This window comes from Gavialis gangeticus, unplaced genomic scaffold (assembly GCF_001723915.1).
Source record: "Gavialis gangeticus isolate Ggan-Ray unplaced genomic scaffold, GavGan_comp1, whole genome shotgun sequence".
Classification (NCBI taxonomy): Eukaryota; Metazoa; Chordata; order Crocodylia; family Gavialidae; genus Gavialis; species Gavialis gangeticus.
This window is the reverse complement of record NW_017728964.1, coordinates 7,757,412-7,766,502: the sequence shown is the minus strand read 5'-3', so window position 1 is coordinate 7,766,502 and position 9,091 is coordinate 7,757,412. Positions and strand designations below refer to the sequence as shown.

Here is a 9,091-nt window from a genome sequence, read left to right as displayed (position 1 = left end):
CCAAGGTTCAAATGTTTGTTTCTTCATTTTCAAAATGAAATACCTTGATTTTTGGTTTAAAAATCATGCTCTTTTCCTAAAATCGACTTACATTTTTAAATGGTGAGGAAAGGGATAACTGATCCCACAGTAAAAGAAAATAATTTGGGACAATACATTTCCAACGTGCCCAAATAAATTATTCTGATTGTATGTGCACATGCATGCATTTGGCTTCCAGACTAACGTTTGTCATTATTTGCACAGCTGTATTTGGGAATGGGTAAAGCCTTCATGGTCTGACCTTGAAAGAGCTTTCCAACTATATACCCATACAAATAGTTACAGGAAAGGCCTATTTGTTATGCCCAGAGAAATGAGGGCCTGGGCCTACAAAAGGAACTATGGGTATCCCTTAATCAGGGAGGCCAGTTGTGACAGACCAGGATGCAAGCCCATGTGAAGTTTTGGTATTTGCATTACCCACAGTGTTTCTTTTTCTTTGTACATGGAGTGAAATGCAATTTTCACCTTTTGCCCTATTTACCTTTTCTTTATATTCCTTTAACGTGTCACTGGGTGCGTCTACATGAGATGCTAGAAGTGCAGTAGACTAATTCTATTGCTCATTAGTGTGTCACGGCAAAAGCCATCAGAAACATTTGCTGGAGCTACTGGGAAGTAGTACTTATTATGGTGCATTAAGTTAGTGCCTATTATTACAGGTACTAAACTTAATACATCATAATTACGGCACTTTAATGCACATAGATTCATAGATGCATAGATGGTAGGGTCGGAAGGGACCTCAACAGATCATTGAGTCTGACCCCTTGCCTAGGCAGGAAAGAGCGCTGGGGTCAGATGACCCCAGCCAGATGCCTATCCAGCCTTCTCTTAAAGACCCCCAAGGTAGGGGAGAGCACCACCTCCTTTGGAAGCCCATTCCAAATTCTGGCCACCCTTACTGTGAAGAAGTTTTTCCTGATATCCAGCCTAAATCTGCTCTCTGTCTGTTTGTGACCATTGTTTCTTGTTACCCCAAGAGGTGCCCTGGTGAACAGAGCATCTCCGATCCCTTGCTGCGTCCCCCTAATGAATTTGTAGGCGGCCAGAAGATCACCTCTCAGCCTTCTCTTGCGGAGGCTGAAGAGGTGCAGGTCCCTCAGTCTCTCCTCATGTAGCTGTGCTCACTTAGAAGCCGAAAAGGTAGAATATGTTTTCTGCCTTAGAATGAGTCAGTGGTGTGTCAGACTGGTGTAAGTTTTAGAAGGAAAATTCTAGGTGTGCTCCCCAGATAACTCTTCTTTGGTATTATAAGATGTGAAAACCTAATAGACCAGTTCACCTTAGTACTTGAGGCCCAAAGCCTTTAAGGTGTAGATGCTTAGGTCTAAAACAACAGATGCCTAGGACTAAAACTGCAATACTGAAAACCCCTGGCTCTGCTGCTGGCTAACATTAACTGTGCTGAAACTCCATAGGTGCCTCCCTTTGTACCTTTGGGGCTCTAGCAGTGCTTTTGTGGAAGCTCAGAATGCCTTAGTCTTGAAACAGCCAAGCAACTTGGTACTCATCTCACACCCAGGTCTGACGGATGCAGAAATTCAAGTGTCCCTCCACCTAAATCCTCTGAGGGCAGCCTGAGGGTTTTCCATGAAACACACACAAACAGTCCTGTTAGCAGGGCCTGGGATCTGGAGCCAGGTTCTACCCACCTACTTATCAAAGTGGACTTAGGCATCTGAGCACAGTGGAACAGAATCAGACTTCAGTGCCTGAGGGTGTTGATACACGTTACAATTCACATGTGGTAACTAAGCAATGTTAGGCAGTCTTAAAGTTAGCATGTGCTGTAGACAGGCACATGTTAAGGGTTAAGACTCTGGTCTACGTGCTCAGCTCTGACTTGCTGGTAGAGTGCTGATGAGTAGGGGTGCGTGAAGCAGGCCCTATTTGATGTAGATTCGGATTTGGCCTGAATCAGGGACAGTGATATGATTAGTTGATTCGGATCACTGTCCCTGATTTGATTTGGCTGAATCCGAATCTGAAGATTCATTGCTGATTGGGAGAATCAGCAATTTGGTCATAGACACAGCTTTAAACATTTTCTCTATATACCTCAAGGTATCAGCACGGCTCATGATCACTGCAGTTTTGGGGCGCATGGAGCATCCCACAGGAGCACAGGGGGCCCTCCATGTGCTCGGCGGCAAACCTGGAAGTGGACCGGAAGTACTTCCAGTCCACTTCCGGGTCTGCCGGGAGCACGCCGGGTGGTCTCCCCCGCATCCCCCCAGCTCGGCGATCAGCAGCAGGAGGACACTGGGTGCCCCTTCAGGCCCAGGAGGCACCAGTTGGCGAGCCGGGGGGCCCCCCAGCGTGCTCCTTGGTGGACCCAGAAGCAGACCGGAAATGCTTCTGGTCCACTTCTGCGTCTGCTGCTGAGCGCGCTGTGGAGCCCCCCCCCCCCCCCCATGCTCCTGTGGGACACTCCATCCACCCCAGCATCGCAACACTCATGAGCTCCTGCTGCCTAGAGGTATGTAGAAAAGATAGTTAAAGCTGTGTCTATGTCCGAATCACTGAATCTTTCCGAATCTCTCTGCACTGATTTGGAGGGTTCCTATTCGATTAAGAGATTAAAGGGTCCTTTGATTCGTTTCAGATTCAGAGATTTTGCTGCCAAACTGGGCCGAATCTCTGCTGAATCAAACCAGAGACTAAAGTTTTGTACAGTCCTACTGAGGAGCAGGGGCATGGCTAGGGGCTGCAGAGTTGGTCCCATGGATGACTGGATCTCTGGCACTCCAGCAACTCCTCCTCCCTCCCCACTCCCAGTGACTCCCTAGCAGCTCCCCACTCTTCCTCCCACCCCATGTCATTTGCTGGCTGCCGTGCATCCCACTGTGAGGTGCCTTGCCCTCCTCATGTACTGCATATGCAGCCTAGTTGCCTAACTGGATTTCACCCTGGGGAACTGTTGCTTGAGTTAGGTGATGCAAGACTCAGCATTGTGCTGCCCACATTGTCTTCTGATCTAGCTGCAGGACCTGTCTGCCTTCTCTTAATCCTGCTAATGAATGTATCTATCTCTATCTTACAGACACACAAGTTCTTTGTCTCCATTACTCCTTCTGGAAGACAGTTACAGACTTGCTGTTCTCATGTTCAGAAACCACCTATTTTCCTTAATTTATACGCATTCTTGTGCCACGTTTTCTTGTAGCTTACATAGTTCCTTCGCCTTCCTGGTGCTCCTGCCACCCCAAAACTACATATTTATTTATATTATTCAGTTGCATCCCCTCTCAGCCTACTTTTGCTGATTTAATAAGCCAAGCTCTTTTGGCTCCATTCATAAGACAGGTTCTCCATTTTATGATCAGCCTAGCAGGTTTTCTTTGCCCTTGTTCCAATCTGAATTCATCTTTTGTGAATATGGGTGATCAGAATTATATGCAGTATTTGAGATGAAGTTTTACCAGCTCCTTGGAAAATAGCACAAATAATTTCCATTCTCTATTGGAAAAACATTGTTTCATGCATCACATTTCACAGGCATATCAAATTGATGGCTCATAGTCAGCGAACACACCCAGATCTTTCCATTATTCCCAATTGACAAGCTTGCAGCTTCTACTGAACATTCTTTTATTAGACTCTGATGGCTCTTTATACTATTAAAATTAATCTATTTTCTATTACTGCAGTACTTAAGGTCATACAGTCCTTCCTATATGATATTTTGATTCTCTTCTGTGCTGACAACATCTCCAAACTTTGCATTATCAGCCAATTTCATGAGCCTACTTCTCCTTCAGGCCTTTAAAGATGATATTAGAAGATCAGTCCCAAACCAGCCATCAAGGGACACTACTCAACATCTCCCTCCACTCTGGTCTTTTCTCCTTGAGCACACCCCATTGTTATTCATCTTTTCACCATTTCATCATTGACTTGACAGTTCTTGTAGTTATTCCATTTGCCTTTTCCTCTCATTGCCCCTTCACCTTTTCCTTCCTGTACACACCTGTTCTAATCTCTGCTGACTGGAGCTGCTACTGAAACTAAAAAAGAGTTGCGGTGACTCACAGCTTGGGTAATGGGTAGAGAGAGATCTCCCAGTTGTTCTCACCTCATCTATGATGTAATTTCTTCTCCGGTTCTGACTTCCAAGGACCTGGAGAGTTCATGAAAGCAATCCCAGATTCCAAGCCCCTTCTTCCTGTCAGCAATGTTTTCCACCATCAGCTTCAAGAAGTTTACAGATACTCTGAATTTAATTTTTGCTTATTTTGCACTCTGGAGAATGCAACAGTATTCCTCCCACTCACTTTACCCAAAACCTTTTGAATATGTATATCTGAAAGTACACTTAATACCTTTCCAGCTAGGGATGTTTGGGCTAGTTTCAACACGTATGTAGACAGCTATGCTGTGCTTTTTCATGCTTTACATAGTGGGGCCAGCAGAAATGAGGGCACCAGGAAAATACCAGTAGGGGTTGATCCAGGATTTGACAAAGTGGGGTGTGAGAGTAGCTACCTGTGCTGCAGGGGTGGCTGCAACCCCTGCTCCCAGCCTCCTCTGCCCCTAGTGTGGGCAGACCCATGCCATGGGAGCCTCTAGGTGGGGGACCTTCCCCTCTGTACTCAAAAGCACATCCCCTTCCCCACCTGCTGCTGCTGCTTTCTCTGTGGTCCCAGGGGTGGGTAAGCTTCAAAGCTGCTCCTGCCCACTGCAGCCTGGATGCATGTCGGCTGGGGTCAACTGGGAACAGTGACAGCAGTAGAGGTAGCGATGGGCATGGGGTGGGTGACCCCACCCTGCCTGGTTTCCTGGGACCAGGTGTAGGGAGGGGGAACCCCCACCTATTGTTGCCAGTGCTGTTGCTATTCCAGCTGAGCCCCCAGAAGCAAGCCGAAGTGGGCAGGAGCAGCTTTGAGAGGACTGTGGAGAAAGCAGGAGCAGCAGGTGGGGGAAGGAGGAAAAGGAAGGGAAGGGATGTACTTTTAAGCATGGAAGGGAACAGGAAGGGGGAACCTTTATTTGCTTTGGGGGCTTTAAAGAAAGCTCTCAGAGGCTTCCACCTTGCAGTCAGGAGCCATGCCATTGCACCACCTCTGGATCCACCCCTGAAAACCATATACCCAAGGCAAGATGCAATATTTGAGCTGCTGGTGAATAATCACTACTGCTCATTTTAATGGGATGATAGATTCTGAGTCACCTTATGTGCTATTTGTTGAACAGGCAGCACTAATGCAGACACATGGCTCTTGATTTCCAGAATCACTCAGTCTCCACCTCAGTGATTCTCATCCAGGTTCCTGTGGCACTCTGACTAGGGGCAGATATTACACATAAACCGGTTTAAGTAATCAGAAACTGGTTTAAACTGGTAACAGAACAGACATTCAGTGTGCATAAATTAGTTTCAAAATGGCCAAAACTGGTTTGGGATAAGCCTGGTTGAATGAATCAGATGTAACTGATTGAGCTCAAGCTGGGTTATGCAATGTTTGTCCCAGACCCCTTCCTGGTTTCAGTTAAACCAAAGTCCCCCAGCATCCTGGCACGCTCTCTGGGCTGTGCTCTCTGCTCCAGTGGAGCAGGGCTGGCCCCGCCCCTCTGCTCTGCAGCCAGAGCAGAGACAGGCAGGGGCGGAGGCCAGACACTGGCTGGGAAGGGAGCAGGGAAGAAGTTTATTCCCTCCCTCCCCTGTCCCACCAGCATGGACCTGCACTTCCCCATGCTGGATGTTCCAGCGGCGGGGGCATGGCCAACCAAGGAAATATGCCTGCCCCCGATTACTGCTGCCTCTGCTCCGCAACACCATGACGGGGGGGGGATGCCCCCATCAAGAGCCCTTCCCCCTTGCTGCTGCAATGGCAGGGTGGGGGCGCAGCCAGATGCCAGTGGCAGGGCTGCTTAGGCAGGGGGCAGGGAGGGAGGTTATTCCACTCCCTCTGGTGTTTGGCAGAGGGGGCAGCAGGGGGCTTATTCTGCGTCATGCCTTAAGCAGGGAGCAAGTGGTGGTGGTCAGGGCAAGCAGACCCAGCCCCCTAGTGGCGACACGCAGGGGGTACACGGGGGTGCATATGCACTCCCTGAGAGTGCTGGTGTACCCCCTGACAGCCTGTGCTCCCTACTTAGGCAACGGGCAGAGGGGGCAGATGGGAGTGCTGGTGCCCCTGCTGCAAGTGCTGGCTGGGGAGTGGGAACGCTGGATGAAGCGCCACAGCCACTTCCGGGAGCGATTGGTGTGATCAGCTGCGATCGGCTGTGGGGGGACTCCCCCCAGTCACTGACTGGTCACTGGGGGGCATGTGCCCCCCCTGACTAAGGTGGCATGGCACCAGTCACTCATGCTGCCTCCTCTGCCTCAGGTGCCATGCCGCCTGGTGTCTGGCTGTGCCCGGCCCTGCTGCTGCAACAGCAAGGGGGGAGCACCCAGCAGACCCAGCTTGGGTCTCTGTTGGTGAGACAGGGAGAGGGGGAATTAAATCTCTCTCTCTGGCCAGTTCAGCCAAGGCTAATGCCCAGGCTGACCACCCCCCCAGCACAGCTTCCCTGTAGCCGAGTGGTGCTCTAGCACCCCCCTCCTCCCCCCACAGGCGTGGCCTGCATTTTCTCAGTCCAGAGGGAATGTCTGTGCAGTTGCTAATCAGTTCAACCTAGGAAGGTTAGACTAACCTGCAAAGATTGAATCAATACAGGCTCTGGCTTTTTGAATGGCTGTCTCTAGCCTCTGGGGTGCCTTGAGATCTTCAAGGGTGCTGTGGGGTGCCACACAATGTTAGCACAGTGAGGTGTGCAAACATGATTCTCAAGATAAACCCAGAGATTTCAAATCGTGCTAAAAACATTCTGACCTGTTGTGGCCTGAGTCTTTTTCAACAGAAAAAGTGCTCTATTATTTTTCCATAGTCAAAAAAGGTGAAAACTAAGAACTGGCATTTTCCAAGAGGTGCTTCGAGACTAACAAGGGGTGCCTGAAGTCTAAAAAAGATGGAGAACCACTTCTCTGTTTAGGCACCTGAGTGAAGGGGTCAGATTTTCATGATTAGTGCACAGCAGCTTAGCAGGAAACAAAAGAACCAGAGAATTAAGGCTTGCAACGTCCACTAGCATTCCTGAGGTCTATTTAGGCATCCCTGGAAAGATCAGTAATGTGCCAATCAGGAGGAACTGTCACCAAGTTACTGCCTTGATGTATGGGGAAGTGTGGGTCTCAAAGTGATATGGTTTCTCACAGATGGTGTACGTGAGTATTGTCTGCTATCATCGTCTCACTCCTGTTGCCTTTAGTTGTTTCCTAAACAGCTCTCCCCACCACAGTATTTTCTTTGCTTGAAGCATTACTTCTCTTCAGACATTGACCTGGTACAAATTTTTCAGCTCCTTTTTCCCCTTGAGACTCTTTCAGCCTCCCAGTCTTTTTCAGTGTTGCCTCTATCTGCCGTCTCCTTCCTGAGAACAGGTTGGGTCTAGCTGAGATGGTCCCCAGGGCCCTTTGACTTCAGGCAGAACTGATGGTTAATTGGAGACAGCTAGTTGGGATATTTCTCTTCTCTTTTTTCCCCTACATGCAGCAGTTCATGCTGTCTTAGAATCTGACCGCATATGGGTCCTTCCTTCTGGCTTTTACTTGTACAGAATTGGGCACCCTATTGGCTGAGCTAAGCAAAGCATATTTTAATTGGTCATAGGACCATAGGGTAGGAATTTCCATGATACAGATACCAATGGTCTAACTTGAGCATCTGGTCTCTGGAAACAGGCAGATGGCATAAGCTACAGAGGAAGAACCAGCCTCTGTCTCCTGCAGGATGCTATAATATACTTGTGCTATAAGCCACTTGGGGAATTATCTACTTGACTGTTGTGTTTAGCCTACAGTTAATTTAATGGGGCTGAGTCTTGAGTCTCATAAGTCTGGTTTTCACTAGTCCCCCAATACAAATCAGATTTACTGGGCCCATAACATTTCCTCCAGCACATGGAGCAAATGCACTGATTCTCATACAGCTCCTGCCGCCTGCTAGCATAGGAGATGTGGCCAGGCAGCACTGCCATAGCAAGGGGGGTGGGGAGGGGGCAAGTGGGGTGACTGCCCTGGGCACCGAAGCAAAGGGGCGCCAACAGGTGCTGCCCAGCCAGGGCAGGGTGAAGGATGGAGCGGTGAGAGGCTCATTCTGGGGGGCACAGGGATGGGGGTGGGGTGGGCAGCTCCCACTTCTGTGTGCACTCCTGAGCAAGCATGGTGGGACATGTGCCCCCTGGATCTGTCCACAGGGAGAGGGTGGGCTGCTGCTGTGGGCTTTGCCCCAGGTGCCAAACTTCCTTGCCACGGTACTGCCAGGCAGAAATAGGTGTGGGTAGGGATAAGAAGAAGGCTGCCTGCAGGATACCTGGCTGATGAGTGAATTCTCAGTTCCTAGATTTATATTGTGTGTAGCTTGGCTGGACCAAAGAATCTGACCCCTAGAGACCATGTGTGCTTGTTTATGTGAACGATTGTTGGGCTGAGGTGTTTAATTTCACTAGGAAATCAGGGGGCTTCCAGGTTAAGTTAGTTTAAGTGAGACTTCATTTTGCAGTGTTCCCCACAGGAGGCCAAGTGGCAGTTCACTCTGTTATTGAAATGAGCTAGTAGAGCTGAGTAAAATACAACTTCTGACCTGCAGTAAAATGTTGATATTCAGAAATTTATTTTCATCCCAAATCCTAAAGAAAAACCTGAAATACACATTAAAAATCATAGTCTCGTTCTGTTCTTTTACTCTGGGTTGAACGTCAGGTTTGGGGTTTAGTTCTGGCTCACAAAAGCATCCAAAAGTTTGGCAGTTCGGTTCCTTCTCTGAACATCTAGGAGAACAGTCTTGCTTATGAGATAATTTATGTCCTTGCTGTATTCTATAGTTTCATAGTTTCATAGTTTCTAGGGTCGGAAGGGACCTGAGCAGATCATCTAGTCCGCCCCCCTGCCATGGCAGGAAGAGCACTGGGGTCAAATGACCCCAGTAAGGTGGTCATCCAACCTCCTCTTAAAAACCCCCAGGGTGGGAGCCTGCACCACCTCACTTGGAAGCTGGTTCCAGAC

At 48.7% G+C, this 9,091-nt stretch overlaps 1 protein-coding gene across 1 annotated transcript in view; it reads left to right on the top strand.

The window, feature by feature from the left end:
- The window catches only part of TRIM16 (tripartite motif containing 16), a 22,151-nt gene that overhangs the window by 1,445 nt on the left and 11,615 nt on the right, over positions 1–9,091 (top strand). The gene's annotated exons all lie outside the window — the stretch shown is intronic.